The sequence below is a fragment of the Hydra vulgaris genome, chromosome 09 (assembly GCF_038396675.1).
Source record: "Hydra vulgaris chromosome 09, alternate assembly HydraT2T_AEP".
In the NCBI taxonomy this organism is placed as follows: domain Eukaryota; kingdom Metazoa; phylum Cnidaria; class Hydrozoa; order Anthoathecata; family Hydridae; genus Hydra; species Hydra vulgaris.
In genome coordinates, this window is record NC_088928.1 from 12130452 (window position 1) to 12144983 (window position 14532).

General features: G+C 28.5%; 1 long non-coding RNA gene across 1 annotated transcript; it reads left to right on the top strand.

Moving 5' to 3' along the window:
• The first annotated feature begins 8288 nt into the window (after nucleotides 1–8288).
• LOC136084566 (uncharacterized) lies at nucleotides 8289–13871 on the top strand. The gene is made up of 3 exons (XR_010640640.1): nucleotides 8289–8587; nucleotides 13388–13449; nucleotides 13689–13871. It is a non-coding gene; the product is annotated as an uncharacterized LOC136084566 (long non-coding RNA).
• The last annotated feature ends 661 nt before the right edge of the window (nucleotides 13872–14532 follow it).

A 14532-nucleotide genomic window follows, 5' to 3' on the forward strand; every position in this document is an offset into this window, starting at 1 on the left:
CGCTTACCTGTAGGTTACATAAAATTTGACAGTTCAGCAATATCTCGTAGCAGATGTAACTGTTGATCACCAACTGAGTGGATTTCTCCGCATAATTCATTTCTAAACCGAATTCCAGCACCAGGTGCTTTGACATTAACAACATTCGGAAAAAAAATTATTTTTTCAATAAATACAGCAGTACCTTCAAATGCTTTATTTTCAATCTCTGGATGCGTTCTTAATGCAGCTACTGTTTCTTCGCAAAAAACAGACAAACAAAACTTTACAGATTGTCTCTCTATTGGTTTTGGATAAACTGATTTAGCTGTAAGTTTAGAGAGTTTAAAAACACTATTGCACTCAGTTTTATATAAAGTTTCTAAATCACTCCACTTAGCCAAAGCCAGTTCTTTATTGTTCAAAAATTGAAGTTCGTCAGTCTTTTCTGTCAACCAATTGTTTCGTATAGATTTTAAGAGATGCACATAATCATACAATAAATATATACCTGATGTTGTTAACCATGGTTTACTATCAACTGTTTTAAACTTTCCAAAAAATCTTTGATTTACACGGTTACCACTAGTAATTATTACCAATGTCTTACTATTTTCAATATTATTTATCGTATGAACAATTTGTTGACATTGAGCAAACTGAAATTCAGAGGAACAATTTGCAACAGGTTGAGCTCTACATATAAATTCTGGACCTCCAAAAAGACATTTAATTATAAATGATAAAATTGTTTTAGCTAACTTTTCAGGGTAGTTTACTGCTTGACCAAACAAAGCACCTCTTTGGTAAAGTAATGAAGCTTTGACATAGACCTCATCAATTAGTAGTATAGAAGTTCTTTTCAATGGATTTAAATTCATAAAAATACTATTTATGAAACTTAGGTCCTCCATTGAGCTTATTTTTGAAGTCAATCGTGTTAAAGTCCTTATACTTGGCAACTTGTAGTCAATACACAAACAATCATATAAACTTCGTCGCATAGCAAAATATTCATACGCTCTACATATAATATCTGAAGTATATAAAACTTCACCAACATTAACTTTTCTCATAGCATTAAGGTGTTCGAATAGAATATTTAATTGAAGCGAACTTTCTTTATTTTTTAAAAATCTAACTGCTTCAAATAAAGCTGATTTTGTTTTTATTAACTTTAATTTGTTTACAGCAAAAGATGAAATATTACAAGTTGTGCCATTATGATTAGCTACAAATGAACAATCATTGAAAATTACTAAAATAAATAATGGAACACCAAGTTTGTACATTTTTTAGTGTATGTGTAAACTTTTTTTATTAAGCTGGAAAACAATAACATCGTTATTATCACTTAACAAAGATTGAATATCGTCAAATATAAGTTCATCCTCTTTTAGAAAATCATTTAACTCATCTGGTAAAATGCTTCGAAAACCGCTTGAAGTTACAGTTTTTCTAACTTTACTTGCTGGTGTGGCTAAACAACTAGGCAGAATATTTTTAAAAACAGATGGTGGGTTTAAAGGTCGATGCTTCCCATATTTGCTTTCAAAAGGTGCTTCATTTGGCCAATGATGTTGACATACTGCTGTATAGTCTAACAATAAAACCAGTTCTTGGGATAGCTTCACTACATCTTTTTCTCTCCCCTAGATTCTTCGGGAATTTATAAATTGATATTTTTGTTGTAGTTGAGATAGTTCGACTTGCAAAGAGCCTTTTAAACACAAGTTTTTTTAATAAGCAAAATGCCTTTAAAAAAACACAGCATTTTAAAGGCATTTTAATTATTAAAAAAACTTACCGTTAGTTTGACAATATTATTACCTTACAATGTAACGCCTTGAACCTTACAACGTTATCATCTTGAAGTTGCACTATCTAATTTATAAACCTATCAAATTTTAAAGATTTATTAAAAAAGCGTGAACACAAACTTTCGTCTAATGTTAAAAGATGAAAATGTAAACACAATATTAGGAATTGGCCTTCAGTTTAACAACTTTGTTGCGCGATGTCAAGGCCTGTTATTATAGAAAGCTGTGGTCACACATAATATAATATTCTGAAACTAATAAACATACATCTAAATTTCTATAAGTAACTTTATTCTTTAATCATTGCCTTCATATCCTATCTTATTTTCATATCATAATCTATTATGGTATTATTTATATTACATACCACAACAATATTATTAAATTTGTGATGTTCAATTATCATATGAACATTCTCTAACATGTTCATATGATATTTGAATATAGTTCTTGAGTATATTATCTGCAAACAATTGACTGATGCAAGTTCAAATGTTGTCAAAAACCAAGCATGCATGCATGGGCACTGCAGTGTCCCACAAAGAAATGCTGGTTTGAAAGTCAAATTTTCTTAATTACAAAAAAACAATTAAAATAGGGGGGAGATAGGGAGGTTTCTGTAACTGTTTTTAGGCTCCAAAACCTTTAACTTTATATATAGTAAGGTTCATAAAACTTAATGACTTACGAAGTACATTGAAACACAAAAACAGGATATTTACAGAAACTTTTCAATTTTTAATCTGGAGTCCCACAGTGTAATTGGGAATAAAGCCTCTGGGTCCAGTATTCAAAGTAATATAATCTAAAGTAATATATAAATTAAATAAAATGCTTTAAAATGCATGCAGTTATACATATAACTCCTGATAGTTAATTATATGTATAACTAGTTATACATAAAATTTATTATATAAACTTATTTTTTAAGGTTATGCTTGAACAAATTAGTACCAATTAATTCAAATTCAAGATTTAGTTCAAGTTCTTATTTGTTCATTGTTTTTTCACTATTTTATATTTATTTGCTCAAATTTGTTAACTAATACTAATTCTTACTACAGTAACAATATTTATCATTGTTGAACGTGATTATATTAGTAACTTAATTTTACTTTCAACATATTTTGACAACATCCTTTACATTTTAAATGATGGCAGCTTTACTTTTCAATTGATGTTAAATTTATTACATTTCAATAACTCAGCTTTGTAAGGGTTTGTTGTATATCAAATGGTGTTGTAAATAAAGTAAAAATAATATATATATATATATATATATATATATATATATATATATATATATATATATATATATATTATATATATATATATATAGTATTTAGGCTATGGGATCATCCATAAATGATGCCAGTAGATAGAGGGGTAGTGTGAGTTTAACAATAATTGACAATGGGGAGGGGATGTTGAGACCAAAATAATGTCAATTAAAAAATTGAATTAAAAAAAAAGTAACATTTTATTTTAAAAAAACAGTAAAACAATTCATGCTAGCTATGAGCAGGTTTTAGAGGTATTTACACCAAAAATGTGGTCTGAAAACTTCTTGCTTTTGTTGCTTAAAACTGTACGGGATTCTAAGAAAAAACTATTTAAATTCAGAAATTAGCTTGCTTATCTGAAAGAACAATTTATGTTTTTTTTTTTTTACTTTTAGTACTGTTGAGAATAAATGTATAATTGAACCAGAAAAAAATTGATGGTATATGCATTTTTTATATTATATTAACAATTCAGATATACCATCATAATATGATAACAAAAACTGACATCATTTTCAATGGGAGATGGCAAAAAATTGACCGAATTTGATAAAGGGTGAAGGTGTTCAATAAACGGGTCATCATCTGACATCATTATGCATAGATGACCCTATGATTTAGGTAAAATAAGTAATCAATTTGCCATATTTCTCTTTAAGTGTAAGAAAAAAGCATTGTTATGCTGAGAACCTACCTATTGAGCAAGCTTTGACCACCTATTTTATAAATTTGAGAGACAGAAGTGAAAGTGCGAATTGCAAAAGAACTAATAACAATGCTCTAAATTGATTTTAACTTTGTAGACTAACATTAATATAGTATTTAGAAATAATAAATGAAGTTTACATGATTTTTATAATTTGTATTTATTTTCATTAATTATCAGTTGTAAGTCTCTATTTTATAAAATGAATTATATTATTTATATATACATATATATATATATATATATATATATATATATATATAATATATATATATATATATATATATATATATATATATATATTATTTTTACTTTATTTACAACACCATTTGATATACAACAAATTCCTACAAAGCTTACAATAATTCAGTTAAGATTCAATCTGAGTTATTGAAACGTAATAAATTTAACACCAATAAAAAAGTAAAGCTGTCATCATTTAAAATATAAAGGGTGTTGTCAAAATATGTTGAAAATAAAATTAAGATACTAATAAAATCACGTTCAACAATGATAAACATTCTTATTGTAGTAAAAAATAGTACTAACTGATAAATTTGAACAAATAAATATAAAATTAACAAAAACAATGAATAAATAAGAACTTTAACTTGAACAATAACTAAATCTTGAATTTGAATTAATTGGTACTAATTTGTTTAAGAATAACCTTAAAAAATAAGTTTTTATAACAAATTATATGTATAACTAGTTATACATATAGTTAACTATCAGGAGTTATATGTATAACTATATGCATTTTAAAGCATATTATTTTATTTAAACAGTACTTTAGATCATATTACTTTGAAAACTGGACCCAGAGGCTTTATTCCCAATAACACTGTGGTACTCCAAATTAAAAATTGAAAAGTTTCTGTAAATATCCTGTTTTTGTTCCTCAATGTAGTTCGTAAGTCACACAATATAAACGTAACGCAATGCAATGTCGATTTAAAAAAAAAATTTTTTTTTTTTTAGTTTCCAGCTTTCAAATTAATTCCCATGCAAATCCCAGAGGAAACCCACGTGGGATTTCCCATGTGTGTAAATACACTATGGTTCCCACATGTAACCCATGTTGGATTACCCACATGGGTTTAAGGTGACAAATTTCCATACGAATACCACATGGGAAAATCCGTCCCATGTAAATCCCATCAATCCCACACGGAACCCACGCGGAACCCATGTGGGACGCGGTTTTATTTTTCACTGGGTATGCTGAAAAAGACCTAGGGTAAAAGAAGAGCATCCGAAGAAATGGAGGAGGTTTGTCGAGTGGGAATGCAAAAGCCATTTGCTACTGAAGGCGATTCACAATTACAAATAGCACCAATAGGCTCAAATGCAGTCAAGTTAAACAAACAAGTTCATGGACCCATTGATTTTTTTATACAACATGCAAATATTGGTAGCTGTAGTGCTGAATGTTCCACAGATCATCAAATGCACCAAGTTACCTTGAACAAGAGTTGGAAGAAAAACGAAAAAAGACGGATTTGTAGGTCTGCTGGAAGTTTCTTCTATCAGAATTCAATACCGTTCAATGTAGCAACAAGCCCTTCATATTGGGCCATGATGAATGATGTATGTGGATTTGGAAGGGGATTTAAACCCCCAACTATGCATGAGTTGCAAACATGGATTTTAAAAGAAGAGAAAAATGCTATTTCTGCCATTGATGATGAAGCGAAACCTTCAATGGATTGAGATCAGTTGTAGTATTATGTTTGACGGTTAGACTAACACAAAGGGGCGTAAATTGATAAATATTTTAGTTAATAACCCGAAAGCTGCTTACTTTTTAAAGTCTATTAATGCATCGGATTAAGTAAAAGATGCACAGCTGCTTTTTAGATTGCTTGATGAAGGCGTTGAGGAAGTTGGAGAAAAGAATGTTATCCAAGTGATAAAAGACAATGCCTCGGCTTATAAAGCAGCAGAGCAAATGTTGATGGAGAAAAAGAAAAATTTGTATTGGAAATAATGTGCAGCACATTGCATTGACTTAATGTTGGAGGACATCCTTAAGTTACTCCTCCATGCTTCTGTGTTCATCAAAGCCAAGTAAATAATAAATTTTATCCATGATCATGCATGGGTTTTAGCTTTGGTAAGAAATTTTACTGGTGGAGATTTGGTGAAACCTGCTGTTACTCAATTTGCCACTGCATTTCTTACTTTGTAAAGCTTGTTTGGAGCAAGGAATGGTATCCTTTTTTATATCAAAAAAGTGAAAAACCAGTGCTTATGTATCTCGATCATTGTGGAAAAATGTGCGCAACATAATTCTAAAAAGCAAGTCGTTTTGGCCTGGTGTTGCTTATGTGCTCGACACAACAAAGTCCTTGGTTATAGTTCTTCGAATAGTGGATTCCGAGAAGTATCCACCAATGGAATTTACTTACGAAGCTATGGACAGAGTAAAAAAAAAATTGCTCAAAATCTAAATAATGATGTTGCAAAGTATCAGATTGTGTGGGATATTGTGGATAGTTAGTGGGATCGTCAGCTTCAAACGCATTTGCATGCTGCTGCATACTTTCTAAATCCTCATTTCCAATATGAACTTTTATTCTCTACTTATCATGAGATTAAATTGGAACTTTATTCTTGCATGGAGCGATTGATCGCTGATTCAGAAGAAAGGAAGAAAGTGGATTTGCGGATTGATTCTTTTTGAAATGCACAAGGTTTATTTGAATGGGAAAATGCAGTAAGAACGAGAAAGAAGAGAAGTCCAGGTGTGTGTTTCCACTATTTTTCAGTATGTTAGCAATAATATCTTTTATTTTATTTTTTGATAAACCAGAGGATGGACCCGATATGGGATCACCTCTCAACTATTTTTTTCTTCTGTCAATTTAACAAAATATCATTACTATTTTCAGCGGATTGGTGGAGAGCTTTTAGAGATCAAACGCCTGAACTAGCAAAATTTGCCATTAGAATCTTGAGCTTGACTTGCAGTGCTTTTAAATGTGAACGTAATTGGATCTCCTTCAATCAAGTAATAATATAATTATTTTGGTTTTTATATGTTTTCGATTTTTGTGTTACTGAGTTTTAAAATTTTAATGAATAGGTGCATGTAAAGAGAAGAAATCGCTTGAAGCAAGCGAAACTCAATGATTTGGTTTACATTATATCCAATTTGAAAATGAAACACAGTGAATTAAAAGAGGAAATAATTGAAGATCTCCTTTGTTTGGATGAGGTAGACTCTGGTGATGAATGGATCCCAGAGCTTCAAGATCCTGAGGTGGAAGCTATGAAGATCTTGATGATAATATAGCTCTTGATGACCCTCTTGAAGTCGAAGAAGGTGAAGTATCTCAACATACAAAGAAGAGAAAGAAGAAAAACAAAGGTATAGGATATTAATTTAAATAATTTTTTTTATTTTTTTATTTCTACTACTGAAACATATACATTTCCTTTTGGTAAAAAAAAATTCCTACTGATGATATGAAGAGGGTTTTCCACGTGCCGAGGGGGACAGTAAAGAAGAAGAGGTTGAGTTGAATTTCATGGATAATTCCCTCGAGGATCCTAATAGTAGCACTAGTTCTAGTGACAATGGCGATGATTGATGGGTTATGACTTATGAGATTAGACCATGTTTATTTTGAATCTGTGGAAGTTTGGAACTTCTATGATTTTTTTTGGAACTTTTAATGAAATAATGATTTTACTTCAGTTTTAATTTCATTGTTTTTAATCTTTTTCTTAAAAAAAAGAGCTTTTCTCAAACAAATTGAGGCTTACGCCTCGTCTCACGCATCGCTTCCTTTTTACTTTACAAAGAAAATAGTTAGTCGTATGAAAAAAAAATTATTGTAAAAGTTCCAGTCACAATTGGTTTACTATATCCAGTCAGATTTTTTTTGAAAGTTGTCGTTTTTCAGAATCTATAGACTGTTTATTGGAAAAAAGGTTTTCGGGGTAAGTTAGCAAAATTTTCACGGGGTAAGTTGGCTCATAGCATTTACTATGGAAAAAAATATATATTTTTATAAAACTAGTTTTTTTTTTTTTTTAAATTTTTAACAACATTGAAAAAATTTATTTTTACAAAAAAATAAAAAATTAAAATTAAAAATTTTTTTTTTTCACAGATAAAAAGTGGGCTACTGGCGGACTAATATTTGGTACCAGCTAAAAGTAATATTAAATTTTTGGATAGAATTGTTGCCAAAATTAATAGTAAAAATGTTTCTATTAATTTTGCACTTAATAGAACATTAATAATCATTTTTATAGTTTGCACCAACTTACCTCGTGGCCCCACCACGGGGTAAGTAAACGCAATTTTTTTTTTTTGAGGGCCCGGAAAGGCCCTAAGAATTTTTTTTAGTAAATGAATGCAAATTTTTAAGTTACCCAAATTCATACTCTTTAAGACTACACTTTAGTATTTTCAAAAAAAATGTACTGTTAGGGCTAAAGAGCTCATAAAGCATCCCAGTGAAAAATAAAACCGCGTCCCACATGGGTTCCGCGTGGGTTCCGTGTGGGATTGATGGGATTTATGTGGGACGGATTTTCCCATGTGGTATCCGTATGGAAATTTGTCACCTGAAACCCATGTGGGTAATCCCACATGGGTTACATGTGGGAACCATATGGTATTTACACACATGGGAAATCCCACGTGGGTTTCCTGTGGGATTTGCATGGGAATTAATTTAAAAGCTGGAAACTAAAAAAAATAATTTTAAATCAACATTGCATTGCGTTACGTTTATATTGTGTGAAAATATTTTATATGAATAAAGAGAATGGCAAGCAAGTATGTAAGTACCACGAATAATTTTTATCTTTCTTTATAGAAATAAGATTAAGATTTGTGCAAATAGACGTATTATTAGGATAATATAATAGTTATTTGAATATAGATCTTGAGTAAATTATTTGCAAACAATTAACTGATGCAAGTTGAAATGTTGTCAAAAACCAATCTTGCATGCATGGGACACTGCAATGTCCCACAGTACCACAGAACCACAGAAAACTGAACCCAGAGGCTTTATTCTCAATAACACTGGAGTACCACAGTGTTATTGAGAATAAAGCCTCTGGGTTCAGTTTTCAAAGTAATATGATCTAAGTAATGTTTAAATAAAATAATATGCTTTAAAATGCATATAGTTATACATATAACTCCTGATAGTTAACTATATGGATAACAAGTTATACATATAATTTGTTATAAAAACTTATTTTTTAAGGTTATGCTTGAACAAATTAGTACCAATTAATTCAAATTCAAGATTTAGTTAAAGTTCAAGCTAATGTTCTTATTTATTCATTGTTTTTGTTAATTTTATATTTATTTGTTCAAATTTATCAGTTAGTACTATATTTTACTACAGTAAGAATATTTATCATTGTTGAACGTGATTTTATTAGTAACTTAATTTTACTATCAACATATTTTGACAACACCCTTTATACTTTAAATGATGACAGCTTTACTTTTCTATTGATGTTAAATTTATTACGTTTCAATAACTCAGAATGAATTTTAACTGAATTATTGTAAGCTTTGTAGGGGTTCGTTGTATATCAAATGGTGTTGTAAATAAAGTAAAAATAATATATATATATATATATATATATATATATATATATATATATATATATATATATATATATATATATATATATACATATTTATATATATATATATATAATATATATATATATATATATATATATATATATATATACATTATATATATATATATATATATATATATATATATATATATATATATATATATATAACATTAAAACAATAAAATTGATACAAAATTTCACTTTAAAACGAATACCATTAACATTGTGATGATAATAGCATTAGGAAACTAGTATTTATGTATTATTATTGTACTATAAATAAATAGTTTTTTAATTCATTTTATAAAATGGAGACTGACAACTAATAATTAGTGGAAATAAATACAAATTATAAAAATCATGTAAACTTCATTTATTATTACTAAATACTATATTAATGTTAGTCTACAAAGTTAAAATCAATTTAGAGCATTGTTATTAGTTCTTTTGCGATTCGCACTTCTACTTCTGTCTCTCAAATTTATAAAATAGGTGGTCAAAGCTTGCTCAATAGGTAGGTTCTCAGCATAACAATGCTTTTTTCTTACACTTTCTAAAGAGAAATATGGCAAATTGATTGCTTATTTTACCTAATTCGTAGGGTCATCTATGCATAATGATGTCAGATGATGACCCGGTTTATTGAACAACTTCACCCTTTATCAAACTCAGTCAATTTTTTGCCATCTCCCATTGAAAATGATGTCAGTTTTTGTTATCGTATTATGATGGTATATCTGAATTGTTAATATAATATAAAAAATGCATATACCATCAATTCTTTTTGGGTTCAATTATACATTTATTCTCAACAGTACTAAAAGTAAAAAAAAAAAAACATAAATTGTTCTTTCAGATAAGCAAGCTAATTTCTGAATTTAAATTGTTTTTTCTATGATCCTCTACAGTTTTAAGCAACAAAAGCAAGAAGTTTTTAAACCACATTGTTGTTGTAAATACCTCTAAAACCTGCTCATTGCAAGCATTTTTTACTTTACAAGCAGGTTTTACTTTTTTTTAAAATAAAATATTTTACTTTTTTTTTTTAATTCAATTTTTTAATTGACATTATTTTGGTCTCAACATCCCCTCCCCATTGTCAATTATTGTTAAACTCACACTGCCCCTCTATCTACTGGCATCATTTATGGATGATCCCATAGCCTAAATACTATATATATATATATATATATATATATATATATATATATATATATATATATATATATATATATATATATATATATATATATATATATATATATATATATATATTATTTTTACTTTATTTACAACACCATTTGAGATACAACAAACCTTTACAAAGCTTACAATAATTCAGTTAAAATTCAATCTGAGTTATTGAAACGTAATAAATTTAACATCAATAGAAAAGTAAAGCTGTCATCATTTAAAATGTAAAGAGTGTTGTCAAAATATGTTGATAGTAAAATTAAGTTACTAATAAAATCACATTCAACAATGATAAATATTCTTACTGTAGTAAGAATTAGTACTAGTTAACAAATTTGAACAAATAAATATAAAATAGTGAAAAAACAATGAACAAATAACTTGAACTTGAACTAAATCTTGAATTTGAATTAATTGGTTCTAATTTGTTCAAGCATAACCTTAAAAAATAAGTTTATATAATAAATTTTATGTATAACTAGTTATACATATAGTTAACTATCAGGAGTTATATGTATAACTGCATGCATTTTAAAGCATTTTATTTAATTTATATATTACTTTAGATCGTATTACTTTGAATACTGGACCCAGAGTCTTTATTCCCAATTACACTGTGGTACTCCAGATTAAAAATTTAAAAGTTTCTGTAAATATCCTGTTTTTGTTCTTCAATGTACTTCGTAAGTCCCTTAAGTTTTATGAACCTTCGTATATATAAAGTTAAAAGTTTTGGAGCCTAAAAAGAGTTACAGAAACCTCCCTATCTCCCCCCTATTTTAATTTTTTTTTTTAATAAAACAAAATTTGACTTTCAAACCTGCATTTCTTTGTGGGACACTGCAGTGTCCCATGCATGCATGCTTGGTTTTTGACAACATTAGAACTTGCATCAGTCAATTCTTTGCAGATAATATACTCAAGAACTATATTCAAATATCATATGAACATGTTAGAGAATGTTCATATGATATTTGAACATCACAAATTTAATAATATTGTTGTGACATGTTATATAAATAATTCCATAATAGATTATGATATGAAAATAAGATAGAATATGAAGGCAATGATCAAAGAATAAATTCACTTATAGAAATTTAGATGTTTGTTTATTAGTTTCAGAATATTATATTATGTGTGACCGCGGCCTTCTATAATAAAAGGCCTTGACATCGCGCAACAAAGTTGTTAAACTGAAGACCAATTCCTAATACTTTGTTTACATTTTCATCTTTTAACATTAGACGAAAGTTTGTGTTTGCGCTTTTTTAATAAATCTTTAAAATGTGATTGGTTTATAAATTAGATCGCCCAACATCAAGACGATAACGTTGTAAGGTTCAAGGCGTTAACATTGTAAGGTAATAATATTGTCAAACTAACGATAAGTTTTTTTAATAATTAAAATGCCTTTAAAATGCTGTGTATCTCTTTGCAAGTCGAACTATCTCAACTACAACAAAAATATCAATTTATTCAACTACAACTACAATATCAATTACAACTACAACAAAAATATCAATACTCAACTACGTCAAAAACATCAATTTATAAATTCCCGAAGAATCTAGAGGAGAGAAAAAGATGTAGTGAAGCTATCCCAAGAACTGGTTTTATTGTTACAGACTATATAGCATTATGTCAACTGCATTGGTCAAATGAAGCACTTTTTAAAAGCAAATATGGGAAGCAACGACCTTTAAACCCACCATCTGTTTTTAAAATATTCCGTCTAGTTGTTTAGCCACACCAGCAAGTAAAGTTAGAAAAAATGTAACTTCAAGCAGTTTTCGAAGCATTTTACCAGATGAGTTAAATGATTTTCTTAAAGAGGATGAACTTATATTTGACAATATTCAATCTTTGTTAAGTGATAATAACAATGTTATTGTTTTCCAGCTTAATAAAAAAAGTTTGCACATACAATCAAAAATGTACAAACTTGGTGTTCCATTATTTATTTTAGTAATTTTCAATGATTATTTATTTGTAGCTAACCATAATGGCACAATTTGTAATATTTCATATTTAGCTGTAAACAAATTAAAGTTAATAAAAACAAAATCAGCTTTATTTGAAGCAGTTAGATTTTTAAAAAATAAAGAAAGTTCGCTTCTGTCAAATATTCTATTCGAACACCTTAATGCTATGAGAAAAGTTAATGTTGGTGAAGTTTTATATACTTCAGATATTATATGTAGAGCATATGAGTATTTTGCTATACGACGAAGTTTATATGGTTGTTTGTGTATTGACTACAAGTTGCCAAGTATAAGGACTTTAACCCTGTTGAGATATATTGATAAAACTTTTTTTTTTGCTTGAATCAACTTTTGTTGGTGTTTTTTATTGTTGGTGATTTTTATTGTTACCATTTTTAGCAAAAAAAATTAAAAATACAGTTATCTTTCTAATATATAGATATATACTTTGTTATGGTTCTGCTTGTTATTGATACTATTTAATATTACATAAATATTCTTAATGAAATTTGAAATACGAAAAGCATGATTATCTTTTAACAATTTTTTGGTTTTCTTTTTATATTTCCGTTTTTACTAGAGATTATTATTAGAAAACATTACACCCTACCTAATATAAAAATATATCAATATAAGTAAAAGTGAAAGTTTAATCGGCCTTCAGTTTTTACGGCATTTTGCGCGATGTCAAGGCCTGTTATTATAGAAGTCTACATCATTGAAAAAGTAGGTTTTTACATTTTTGTTTTTGTTTTTTTGTTTAACTACTTATCCTTATTGATCACTTTTTTTCAGGATTCTCCTTATGGGTTCAAGCTCATTACGCATAATATGTGTTCAATAATACGTTAGTCATTGTAAGTAATAAATTATGAAATAATTATTTGTGAAATATTGTAGTCATTAATGACTTCAAACTGGCTAATAATTAAAATTGCTCGACTAATAAGGTTCCTTATTAAAATTGCTTTCTCTCTCTCTCTCTCTCTCTCTCTCTCTCTCTCTCTCTCTCTCTCTCTCTCTCTCTCTCTCTGTCTCTCTCTCTTTCTATATATATATATTTATATATATTTGTATTTATATTTTTTTTTTTTAGAAAATGTTTGAAGAAAGTTAGAAGATACTAAAAACCTTGGTATTATACAAGCCGAAGCGATTTAATTAATTCAATTGACAAAAAACGGCGTGTAAATCGCAAAAGAAAAAATAATATTTTTAATATTCGTTTTGGATGTATTGATTAATAGCATTTATTTTTAAAAAAATTCATTTTGCAACACGTTTTTTAATTTTATAAAATTTCGTCATAATAGTTTAAGGTAAATCCCACATAGGTTATAGGTGGAAAACATCACATGTAAAAGATCAAAAATGCTACACGTTTTGAATACCAAACGGGATAAAGTAGTAAATACCAGATTAAGTTAAGCCTCTCTGAAAGCTTCGATGATTAATTTTAAATTACTATTTAAGTAATTTTTAAATTAAAAGAATTTTAAAAATTATCATAGAAGCATTCGGACTTTCATTTGTCTAGTATTGACTACTTTTATACCATTTGGATTAAAATATGTGGCATTTAAGAGCTATAACATGTAGTATTTTCCACCTATATCCCATGTAGGATTTACCACATAAAACCCATGTGGGATTTACCATATGAAACCCACATGGGACAAAATAATAATCCCCATATGGGTTACATATGGTAAAAACCCACGCGTATCCCATATGGGATTTACCATATGGAATCCATGTGGGATTTACCATATGAAATCCACATGGGACAAAATAATAATCCCCACATGGGTTACATGTGGAAAAAATCCACGCGTATCCCATGTGCGCTTTTTCACTGGGATAAACCGAGCCAACTAGCCCCGGTCTCCCCTATATTTTTCAGTAAAAGGAAGTCTATTTCAAAAGCTGTCAAATTTTAC